Raw genomic sequence first — 13,262 nt, 5'->3', positions numbered from 1 at the left:
TGTAGAAGATGAATCTATCCCACAGAAAAAAATATAGCAGTATAACATTTTGAGCTCCAACAAAGGAAATGAAAACCTGAACACACAGCAACATATTCATTAATGTAGCATATTTAGGATTATAATTGGAATAGATGTTGATTTTATAGTATTTGTCATAGCTAGGACATGGGAAAATTATGAATACCCCTCAAGAAGATGGAAATAAAGTAATTCTGGGACTTCCCTGGTGGCACAGTGGTTAAGAATCCGCCTGCAAATGCAGGGGACATGGGTTCAATCCCTGGTCCGGGAAGATCCCACATGCCTCGGAGCAACTAAGCCCGTGCGGCACAACTACTGAGCCCAGGCACCGCAACTACTGAAGCCCGTGTGCCTAGAGCCTGTGCCCTGCAATGATAGAAGCCACCACAATGAGAAGCCTGTGCACTGCAACGAAGAGTAGCCCCCGCTCGCCCCAACTAGAGAAAGCCTGCATGCAGCAATGAAGACCCAACGCAGCCATAAATAAATAAATAAATAAATTTAAAAAAAAAAAGAGAAATAAAGTCATTCTTTGAAAATAAAATAAAAGATTCATCAGTCCTTTATGAAATTGGTGAAATTTGGTTACTTATAAAAAACATTCTACAAAGAACCTTGGTCTGGCTGACTCTAAAGCTTTTCTCCTAAATTATGCTTTTAATTAACTCTTTTTCCACTAATCCCATGCTTTCCAAGCAATCTCATAAGTATAATTTATGTATAGTGTAGAGATTCTTAAATGGGTGGAAATTATGTTCTGGCTAACTAACATGAATATTTATGTTCTCCTGGAAATTATATTTTCACTATAAATTAATACACCGGCATTTGGTTTGTGTGTCAACATGTGTGAGTTTGGTTATTTAGGGTTAAAGGCTTTACTAAGCTCGATCACCTCTGGGTATACTTCAAAGTCATGTTTCTGGATTTCCAAAATTGAGGAATAGGTCTTTGACTAGGGTAATCGATCCAAGAAGGATCATCTTATACTGGCCAGTTTAGGGACCATTGACTTCTCCTGGTAATACCTCTATCATGACTCTCTTTATTACTAATAATAATGAGTCCATGTGATTTATTAAAAATTTTTAAGTACCATAAAGAACCATAAGAGAAAATAGAAGATCAATGAAACTTAGTAACGTAGCTAGGAAGGCAGAATTTTGGATATTACAAACCAAAGTGTTCAAAAAACAATAATTTCAGTGGTTCTATAAACAACTTCAGCAGTAACCTCTTAATATTTTTCTAGAATAATAAGATAATTAAGGATATATCATCCATTGCAGTGGTCATGAGAGTGTACCTTATAGGCTGCTAACTGCAGGGTGTGTAGTTAATCAAGGGTCCCAGTTACTGTGTTTTGAAAATTGTTTCCTCACCTTTCATGGGTCACTCACAGCCAATAACTCTGCATCAAAGGTACTAAGGCAGGGCTTCCCTGGTGGCGCAGTGGTTGAGAGTCTGCCTGCCGATGCAGGGGACACGGGTTCGTGCCCCGGTCCGGGAAGATCCCACATGCCGCAGAGCGGCTGGGCCCGTGAGCCATGGCCACTGAGCCTGCGCGTCCTGTGCTCCGCAACGGAAGAGGCCACAACAGTGAGAGGCCCGCGTACTGCAAAAAAAAAAAAAAAAAAAGGTACTAAGGCAAACCCATTCCTGAGACACACTGGACTCCCCAGAAAGCCAACTTTGGCTAAAGGATTCCCCTATGGTTTTCCTAGCTGTCTAAGATTACTTTCAATTGACCTCTCCCTCTCTCCTTGGGGTCAGAATTGCGTCATAGTCTGACGGCTTTTTTAGCCTTCTTCAGCGCCTTCCCTATTTTCTCTCCAATAGGAATATCTTCAGATAAAACCCTTGCATATTACCCCATCCTTACATCAGCTCTTGAAGGACCTGACAAGCACCTCTAAAAACTTAACTAAATTATCATCAACATATTATGTCTTGATATTCGAAGTCAGAATGCCAATTGGGTTAATCCTTCCATTAGCCATTAAATGGCCATTAAATGGCATTTACTCTTGTCCACTTTACCCAGATGGAGAAAGTGTCTGAGAAAAGAGTCCACACTGATATATGGGCATTTTCTAGTAGCTTTCCTGAATGATCAGAGACCTGAAATAAGCACGATTGCTAACATGGAGTTTGGGGAAAGAGTTACATGGACAACTACTTAGAATGGACCCAGAATGGACAGAAGAGGCTCTTAATAACCAGGTAGACATACTTTCTTGCTCAGTGGAGGTAAATGTATTCCAATGTTTACTAAATAACTTATGAACCACTTGGTCGTATTGATAGGATTGGAGGTTATACATGGTCAGGCACAGCAACAAGAATTTGCCCTCCCCAAGACAGTGACATGGTCTTTCCCACTGCTGAGAGCCCATTCGGCAACCCCATGTTCCTGACACAATACCCTGGAAGGGCCAACCTACTAGATGGTAGCAAGTTGGTCATATTATATCCCCTCCATCACAGAGGAGGCAGTATCTTGTCCTAATTAGAATAGACATGTATTCTGTATACAGGCTTGCCTTCCTTATCGGCAATGCTTCTGAAAGCAGCATCACCTATGGACTTATAAATGCCTTATTTATGGCCACATTACCGATGACTTCCGGGGATTAAGTCAGGGGTTGATTTTCATGGATAAACTGCCTTTACACATAACCTGTCACCCACAAAGACTTGATCTTATAGAAAGAAACAAATGAAGGCTTGAACAGCTGGCATACACTTCTTTCTAAGCTTGGGGTATTGTGCTATAGGATACAGCATGTACTCTGAACCAGGAGTACTTGTACCAGAGCCAGGATACTTGGGTCCAAGAACCAAGAGGTAGAAGAGGGAATGGTACTGCTTGATATTACACCTAGTACACCATTTGCAAAAATTTACTTCTCAGCAACACAACTCCAAGATGTGCTGAGTTAGAATTCTTAGTAACAAAGGGAGATACGATTCTACCAAGAGACACATTTTGTTTCCATTCTAAATCACCCCTCCCTTTAAAAATGTTCAGATTTAAAGATGAGATGATGACAGCAGAGCTGTCGAAGATCAAATAAACTACCATTGTATGTGTCCTCTGTAGATAGAGCTCATCCCACAAGTCATTAAACACATAAATTCCAGAAGCGCATATCGATGTCATGTTTCACTTCCAATAACACATCAAAAGACGAGTAAAATATTTTCAATAAATTTGACACCCAAATTGCTTATTTCAGTATTTTCATTTTTCTCTTCATCACCTTCTGTTCCAGAGAGAAAAAGTTGAAAATTGTGATAGAAAGTTTCAGATGTTTTCCAATAGCTTATTCTTCTAAAATATTGATGAAATTCATAATGAAAATAGTTTTTAGTTTTTCTGTTAGTGCCACCAAAATGATTGAAGCAGATGATTGTTTAATAAAACAAAGAACAATGCATATAGTCAATTCATAGGAAGCTACAGGTACCAAAGAGGTTGTTATCAAGAGGATTTGAGAACAGTGAGAAGAAGTTATCAAGTGAAACTGAGAGCTGTGAAAATCAACTCTCATGGGCAGATGAAACCCCTGTAAAAGTAGCGCATTGTATGAATGGCTTATAACAGTGTTGCCTCTGAGACTGAGGACTTGTGGTTATCAAGACCTAGTAATATTTTCGGAAATTTGTGCTGTAATTGATTCCACCGAAATATAAGTTGCCTAGAAGAGATAATGTCATGACTGACAAAAACGGAAAGCAGTAGATGAAGAAAAATTTGCCATGTGTCCTGTAGCAGTTTCCAGAGAAGCTGGGGTTGACTCCAATGGCAAATTCCAATCATCGAGCCAGAGATCGCCCTAGAGTAATGCGGTCCTATAGGTGGCCAAAGCTTGGCAGACATGTCTTGTAAGGTCATCTGACACCATTCTTATTCTGTGCTCACCAGTGGACTTTCTGATCTACAATTTGCTTTCTACTGTGAAATGGGAAGTTATGTCCTAAGTAAGTAATCAGGATTTGTTGCCTGGTCAAACACAGATTTGAACATAAATTGGCAATCTGGTGTATAAACCAGCTTTTAAAATGTTTGGTTAATGTAAATCGGTTTCTGTTTCCTGATTATTTCTTGGTGAACTGGGAAATATTTTTCTTTTGGAAACTGCAGGGCTATAAACCAAACCCTGAGCTGGTGCTTCCACCAAAGATTGCCTTCCCATGAAACTCTATGGAGCAGCTTACTTCGGTATCTCTGTAACTCCAGTAAGTATTACAGCCATTCATTTTTTCTATTTTTCCAACTTGGAAAGGCATAGGAGTTATCTAAATTGAGATGAAACTTCGTGATTAGAGTCTGCACAATTCACAAAATGACACACTACCATATATACATGGAGATGCTAATCTTCATATAAATAAGTATTATGTATTTAGGAATAGAATTATCACTGCAGAGATAAAAATTTTATAAGCCCTATCTTTCTCTTTCATAATCCTTTTAGATAAGAAGGCATAAATAATCATAAGCTTTAATTTAGACTTTCATAGTCCAAGTATTTTATTTTATACTTTGTTGCTCACATTAACAGATTAATTTTTAGAACAGGGTTTTGATAAACTTATTCATTTTTTAAAAAAACTTCAGATGTGAATCTTATAATCTTTCAGTTCTTTATGCTAAGTAAAATTATGAACGATCAGTTATTTAATCCAATATTATTTTAAATTTACCCAACAACATTATTCATGCTAGTACATACCACTTTTAAGTGCTGAAAACACAGTGCGAAAAAAGACACACAGGTCTCTAGTCTAACTGGCCTTTTGGACATTACATTCTAGTGGGGGAAATGGGAGACAGATAGTAAATAAGTAAACAAGATGATTTCAGGGCTATGAATAAGACAAAACAAGATAATATAAGAGTTGTGTGTGTGTGTGTGTGTGTGTTTGGGGGCTGAATTCTTAGAGAAGGCCTCCATGTGAAAGTAACATTGGAGCTGAAACCTGAGTGAATGATGGACTAGAGAAGTCAGGCACAGATCTGGGGAGAGAGCATCACAGGTAGATGGAATAGAACAAGCAGAGCTCCAGAGGTGGGAACAGAGTCGGTATGTTGGCCTGTGGCAGACAGACAATTCAGGGGCTTCCTTATGATTGACTCTTTCTGCTGTTTACATCTTTGGATAATCCTCTCCCCATATGTGTAGGTAATATCTGTGATGTACTTCTAACCAATAAAATGATAAGCATATAAAGCAGAAACTAACACACCATTGTAAAGCAATTATACCCCAATAAAGATGTTAAAAAAAAAAATGATAAGCAGTCACTTCCATGATTGTTTTATGTGACATAGGACTCTATCTTGCTATCAGACTCACTCTAGTCTCTTTTTCTCTTGCTGGCTTTGGAACAACCACAGCCACAAGGAACTGAATACTTCCAAAAACCACACCAGTGGGGACACCGATGTTTCCTTAGTTGGGCCTCCACATGAGAACACAGCCCTAGCCAATCCCTTGATTGCAGCATGTGAGACCCTAAGCAGAGGATCCAGGTAAACCATGCCTGGACTCCTGACCCACAGAAACTACGAGATAATAGATGTGTTGTTCCTCTAACCTGTTAAATTTGTAGCAATCTGTTACAGAACATAAAAGTCAATTCATGGCCCAACAGTCAGAATACACATTTGGTTGGAGGGTAGTGAACCAAGGGGATAGGAGTACATTTGAAATGAGGTAGAAGGGTGACTACATAGAACTTCAGGCCATGGTAAGAAAATCAGATTTTACTATAAGTGTATCAGAAAGTCATCACGGAGATTTAAGCAAAGGAGTGACATGATTGAAAGTTTCCTGGTTACTTGTGAAGGGTGAACTATGAGTGAAACAGGGAGACTTCTCAGAAGCCAGCTGCCTTCATTCATCTAGGGGAGAGAATGTGGTGCCTCAGATGAGGGTGGTAGAAATGGAGTATGGTTAAAAAAAAAGAGAGAGAGAGAGAAAGAGAAAGAAGAGTCAGGAAATATTTGAATGCAGTCTACAAAACCCTAGACCTTTGTTGGGTTTCTCAGGTAGAACAGAAAGAGGGCAAATCCAGGGTGCTATTTTGACATGTTAAATTTGAGATGTCAGTGAGATATTCAGGGGTAAGTTGTCAAGGAAGCTGTTGAATAAATAGGTCTGGAACTCAGTATGAGTGATATACATTTGGAAGTAATTAAAACACCGACTTGGGAGGGCTTCCCTGGTGGCGCAGTGGTTGAGAATCTGCCTGCCAATGCAGGGGACACGGGTTCGAGGCCCGGTCTGGGAAGATCCCACATGCCGCGGAGCAACTAGGCCCGTGAGCCACAACTACTGAGCCTGCGTGTCCGGAGCCTGTGCTCCGCAACAAGAGAGGCCACGATAGTGAGAGGCCCGCACACCGCGATGAAGAGTGGCCCCCGCTTGCCACAACTAGAGAAAGCCCTTGCACAGAAACGAAAGACGCAACACAGCAAAAATAAATAATTAAAAAAAAAAACAGAAAAACAAAAAACACCAACTGTAGTTAAAACCAGAAATGGGATGAAAACCATCAAAGGGTTAATATGATACGTAATAAGGAAAAAATTAAATAAATACATAAACTCACTTCTGGCACTGAATAGAGAATTTTGCTTTGTCAACATCATTTTTTTGGTTTCTCAAATCTATCATGTTTTCTGTACAAGGTTCCACTGTACATCACACATTCTCCTCCTCTTGCTTACACAGTAAAAAAGTGTTACTAGCCCTTTGGCTCAGGTTCACAGGTTTTCCCTGGAGAAGGGTGTCAGGCCAGTTAAACTCAAGTTGTCTTTTTCTGATGCCTTCTGGGAGCCCTGGAAAGCTCTGGGCTCTGAGGAGCACAAGCAGAGCCCAGCCATGTAGGTGTGCAGAGAGCTCCATGTACAGAGCTCCGTGCCTCAGTGCTGATCAGCTTTTCTGTCTGGGACAGCCCAGAGTTTTGCCCAACTATGGAGGGCAAAATCAAGCCCATGGGAAAGGATCATACAACTAAAGGAAGATGTCTGCAAACACCCAGTCTCCAGCTCCCAGGTTGGACTTCAGACCAATGCCAAGAGGAGCTGGGGGTGGCATGGGCATCCCTGAGGAGCTCAGTCCAAAGGACCTATGTCAGGGGGCTTTGAGAAGGAGGGGTGGGGCAGGAAGTGGGGAGAAAGAGCAGGCTAAGTGAGAATAAATGAAAGGTGAGAGAAGCTGTAGAGTGAGGGGCTTGTGCTATCCTTCCAACAGATGGTGAGTAGACCGGGGCTGGGTCAGAGGAGGTGGACGAGAAGAACTTGATACACTATCAGAAGATACACTATCAGTAGGCTATTATCACTACGTTCAACAATATTCATAAAATAATTATTTTATGTGCCCTTAGTATTTGCTTGGAATTTGGAGAATGGGAGTGATGTAGATATAGTGAAACCAAGCTTGGTTGAAGTCCCACTGCAGCCATCTTGGTGGCCAGCTCCTCCCTGGGTAGCCCTTTCTGTTCCCCCATCATCACCACCCCTGTTTCCATTTGAGCCTTTGATTCATCCCTGGTGAGCCATCTCTACTAATCTACCTTCACCCTTTCCTAGTTTTGTGTGATCTCTGTTTCCTTGCTTTCAGCTGTTAGTCATACCTGTTAAATTGCCATTTTAATTTAGTAGTTAGAAATGATTACTTCCAAAATAAAATGACCTAATGGTACACATTTGAACTATACCCTCTCTTACTCTTTAGTTGTGGTAATGCCAGCACATGACAGCCATGGACTATGGTTTAAGAGTCAAACAAATTGAAGAAAATAAACCAAGGGTCTACAAAGATGTGATTTGGTTAAAGGAAACAGACAATCTCACACTGAGTTTTTACGGTAGGATTTCTCACTTCTCAAGAGTGACTCTTATCTTTCTTTTATGAGCTTGAAAAAAGCCTGGAGCTCAGCAGTGCCTCAGGCAAGTGAGTTTGAAGGTCTTCTTCAAGAGTGAATGAAAGATAATAATCAAAATCTAGGTCAAGATACTATTTATTCTGCAGAGAATTGTTTAAGCTAATGCTTTAAGTTTAAGTCAGAATGCATTTCAATATATGATTCATACCATGCCTATCAGATATTCTTAATGACTGCACACGTTGTAATATCACTTGGACCATTTTACTATGAGGAATTTTCTAACATCAAGTGGAACAGCCATTAAATTATCATTACAAAGATATCAAACTTCCTCATTGCATCTATTTCTCAAGACACAGGTATGCAGTATGAGTCTGGAAGCTTTAGAAACTTCAATACACCTTTGCAGAAAGAGAATGAAAACAGAGGGTTTATGGTAAAAAAGAGTGAAACAGAATGGAAAAAGTGGCAAAGAAGGATCTAGTCTGATGCATGACAAGGAAAGTTTACCCTCAGAGAACCAGAGGGTTCTAGTTATCATTAGTAATAGCACATTTAAAATTTTGTAATAATTATTTAAAAAATAAGAAGTAAAAAATTTATTACTTAGCAAAATTGTATAATATGTGGAACAATTGGTGGGGAATAAAAATAATTATTCAATATGAATACTTTTTATGGAAGAAATTAAGCTGTGCTGCATATGATCTACATTTCAACAAAATTGTTCTAGTTTGTAGCATACAACAATTTGGTATTTGTGTATTTAAATGAACTACATTGAGTAGTTTGTGCGTTTCTTTTTATCTTATCAATTCATTCATATAGTTGGTTATGAACACTGGCTCCCTATGAAGAAACATACATCATACCATGAATGAAATTAGGATAAAGTCAAAGTGAGTTCCAAAAGATGCAGACACAGACCAAAATTGCATTCTCTGGCTAAAGACTTCACAGGACTATTTGGAAGAAAAAAAACATAAAGTGTTAAAAGAGACAGAAACAGCATGTTTGAGTTATAATAGAATAAGAGAGTTACGTTAGAATACATGTTTGAGTTATGTTAGAATAAGTGTTAGTTACATAACTTGAAGTCTAGAGACGCTAAAGAGGTAGACCGGATAGCCAGGGCCCTGAACTGTAGGATAAGCGAGTTATTCACAGTAAAGTTCACACATCCAGCACTGAGGATGGAAGAAGTGGCCACTTCTGATTAGTACTTGAGAACAAGGAGAGTAAGGCATGGCAACAGGAACTGGTTAGAGCTCTGTAGGGAGGTGAGAGCAGGGGAAAGAGCAAAGGATTAACGAAAGCAAGGCCAGATTTCTGGCTCTGTTTTATGACCAAAAAATTGCACCAAACTTCCATAAAATGATGCCTTTCTCAAAAATGATGCCTAACAGTCACAAGGAGGTTAGATAGGTGTAAGGACTCTTAGTTGCAAATACATTTCCATAACTTCCAGCGGCTCAACAGAAGCTTTCTAGGTATATACAGATCATCCAGTCCAAATTATAATTGAGGAAATTGAGGTCCAAAGGATGACATGAGCATCCAGCTAAAAGCAAAGGCAGAAGAACACAGGTCATCCAGCTCTTACAAGGTCAGGCCTCTCTCCAACACACAATATGCCCTCTCTCCTTTAGAGAGATGGATCTTTGAATCCTTCCATGGATCATTGAAATTCACAGATAAGCCCTGAACTTTTCAGCCCACAGGTCCAACTTTCCCCAGAGCTAAATCAGAGTAAATCAGAGAGAAATAACAGAACATAGTTGATCAGAGTTTAATCTTCTTTTATTTCCTCTTTTATTTCTTACGGGGTTGCTAATGAGCAGTGAAACGGCCAAAAAATCAGAAAAGGAGAGAAAACAAAGGATACAGAACAATCCACCAAGTGACCAATAAGCCCCAATGGGACTGAGTGTTAACACTAACGTATTTATTTGGTAAAGATCAAAAATCTTCACCACATTTTCAGATCTCAAAGAGCACAGGTGAATCTGGACCTGGTAGAACAATTGCTCTGGAATATAAAGACTGGCCAGCCTCCCCCAGAATCGATTGAAACCTGCCATAGGAAACTCAGGCACAATTACTCTCATCACAAGAGGCGCAGTTGTAACTGAACATGAAAATGGTCTACTGGTGAGTCATTTCCGTGCACGATTCCTTCACCTTCCCATCTTCTGCCCCGGAGAAGTTTAGGCAACAGATGGTCTTCAGACTGGGGAGAGGAAAACCGAGGTGTTCCTTTCCACTTCCGAGCATGCATGCACACACGAGGGACGTGTAATCAGCCGGCTTCCTCCTGAAGAGCTGTCATTCCATACACACCAATACAGACAAATAGACAGATGCCAAAGGGACACAGTCCTTGGAGAGTGTTTTCCTGGGGCGGCTAACTTACCCACACTGACTTTCTTGGGCTCACATCCTCCACACCAGCCCCACCCCACCATGTGTTAGAGAGCTTCCATGGTCATTGCTGAGTCCATCTTCCCTGACACTCTTTTATCTCAGCCCCACCCTCCCAATCCCAGATAATTCCCATCCCTTGGCCTTTAAAACCGTTTCCCTCAGCCATTAAAAAGAATGAAATAATGCCATTTGCAGCAACATGGATGGGCCTAGAGATTGTCATACTGAGTAAAGTAAGTCAGACAGAGAAAGAGAAATATCATATGATATCACTGATATGCAGAATCTAAAAAGAAATGATATCAATACAAATGAACTTATTTACAAAACAGAAACAGACTTAGAGAACAAACTTATGGTTACCAGGGGAGAAGGGTGAGGGGAAGGGATAGTTAGGGAGTTTGGGATTGTCATGTACACACTGCTATATTTAAAATGAATAACCAACAAGGACCTACTGTATAGCACAGGGAACTCTGCTCAATATTCTGTAACAACCTAAATGGGAAAAGAATTTGAAGAAGAATAGATACATGTATATGCATAACTGAATCACTTTGCTGTACACCTGAAACTAACACAACAGTGTTAATCAACTCTGCTCCAATATAAAATAAAAAGTTAAAAAACAAAAATTTCCTCCCATCCTTCCGAGCAACTACCAACTCCTGTGGCCCAGACCTACCCAGAGTTTCAGATATTTTCTCCTGGCTTGTCTCCCTGTTAGCAAGGAAAAAGAGGATTTTTCTAATTCTGAGAGCAATGGATAGGGGATCCAGAAAAAGAAAGTGACCCCTGAAAAGGTCTGGTCTGAAGGTGAAATATCTAACAAAATCAGCCCCATCTGCCAACCAGGGTGACTCTTCTGGGGCTCATCTCCTGTTTCTGTGAGTAGCTATCCCCTTCCTGGCTTTTTTAGGTGCAGATTCTAGTAAGGGTGAGCAGAATGTAAGAGCAGAAAATCGATCTGTCTCTCCAAACAATCCATTTCTGGTTGTTGCTGCGTGAGTTGAAGTTTTCTTTGTTAAAAAGCTTTATGTATCCATCTATTAGGATAATGCTGTGTAACTTGATAACAACTCCCATCAGCAGAAAGAGAGAAAGATACTGAATTTACCTAGCAGATATGGTCATGTGAAATATCTCATTCAGACCCCTCAGGAACATGAGTACAGGGTCAAAGACACCGCTGTGTACCTCAGACCTGTCACAAAGACTCCTGAGGAGAGGGGATGTGAAGTGAGGGCTAAAATCCAGCCCATGTCCGGTTGCCTGCTTTGTGCCCCAACCAGGACTGTAACCCCTGCAGAAAGGGGTGACTTCTTTTTCCTGTTTGTTTTTTAAAACAATTTCTTTCTTTTCTCTAGTGCCCAAGACTGGGAAATTTCTCTCACTTTTTCTAAAGGGAAAACTAAGTTTGATCACTTAATGAATGTGCTGTGTGTGGAAAATGCAAGAGGAATAACCTCGTTCAGATATGAAGAGTAACTGGGCTGAGTGAAATCAACAGCCAGGTTTTTAAAAAGCCTGTTATGGGACTTCCCTGGTGGTGCAGTGGTTGAGAGTCCGCCTGCCGATGCAGGGGATGTGGGTTCGTGCCCCGGTCCGGGAGGATCCCACATGCCACGGAGTGGCAAAAAAAAAAAAAGACCATTAAAATTCAAGCGCAGGCCACGTCCCCATTTTTTTTCTTTGCGGGCCTCTCACTGCTGTGGCCTCTCCCGTTGTGGAGCACAGGCTCCGGACGCACAGGCTCAGCGGCCATGGCTCACGGGCCCAGCCGCTCCGCGGCATGTGGGATCCTCCCAGACCCGGGCACGAACCCGTGTGCCCTGCATCGGCAGGCGGACTCTCAACCACTACGCCACCAGGGAAGCCCGTCCCCATTTCTTATAACTTGTATGACTATAAGCATCTCTTATTAATTGCTGTTGATTAGCCAAAATGCAAATATTTAATTAAACCTTGAGAGATAAAATTGCACGTGAATTATCTAAGAGCACATAGGTCTGTACATTTCATTAAGATGGTTTAACTAACCATCATGTCTCTTCTACCCAGTCTTTTTTGAGCAAGTTGATTGTTTTCTGTTTTGTTTTTTTTTTCCTCTCAAGTTCCCTAGAGGGATGGTGTTATTTTTTCTAAAGTCATTTGTTTATTGATGTGTATTTACTTTGCTTCTCCTCCTTATCCAGTTAGAAGCACTGCTGATCACAGCACAGATGAACACTTTTGTTTAGTATCCTTGAAAATGTATACTCAAGAGTAATTATTGACCAGATTGAATGACAATGAAGCCTCTTAAGAGAAAAAAACACAGCTGGCAAGTGAAAAAAACTCAGTTTTCCATCTTTTTTACATGCTTGTATATCCTAGGGATTTTCTTGGTCCTGGTATTCTGTAGATTTCCACAGGACAAGAGGGTCACTCTGGTATTGGTGGAGTGGGTTTTGAATGTTTACTTTAAGGACAAACACAGACTTCTATTTGGTTATTTAAAGAAACAGTAAAAATCTAAACATGTCTTGTGTGCCCACACAGGACTGAACAGAAGTGGCTAGTGAGGTCTTCAGTACAGGATTTACGCGATTGTTCCTGAAGAGGATGAGGCAGGTGGCTTCCCTGGGCGGTTGCCAAGATGAACGCTCAACCACAAGGGCCAAACCTTGTGAAAAAAAAAACAAAAAAACCAAAAGAAACAAAGAACTGCCATTTATAGAACTACTGAAATAATGCCCTTCTCGATTTATTTATTTTTTAGCATTACTTATCCTTCCATGTAAGATGGTGACAGTTAATAGTCTGGTGCATGTGTTTGTTTTTTTAATGGCCTCTCTGTTGGTTCGGCTCATTCTTTTAAAAAATATTTTGAAATTGTCTGTCTTATGAAAATGCCTGGAAAATGCTGG

Source organism: Phocoena sinus, chromosome 5 (genome assembly GCF_008692025.1).
Source record: "Phocoena sinus isolate mPhoSin1 chromosome 5, mPhoSin1.pri, whole genome shotgun sequence".
Classification (NCBI taxonomy): domain Eukaryota; kingdom Metazoa; phylum Chordata; class Mammalia; order Artiodactyla; family Phocoenidae; genus Phocoena; species Phocoena sinus.
This window is presented reverse-complemented; position numbering follows the sequence as displayed.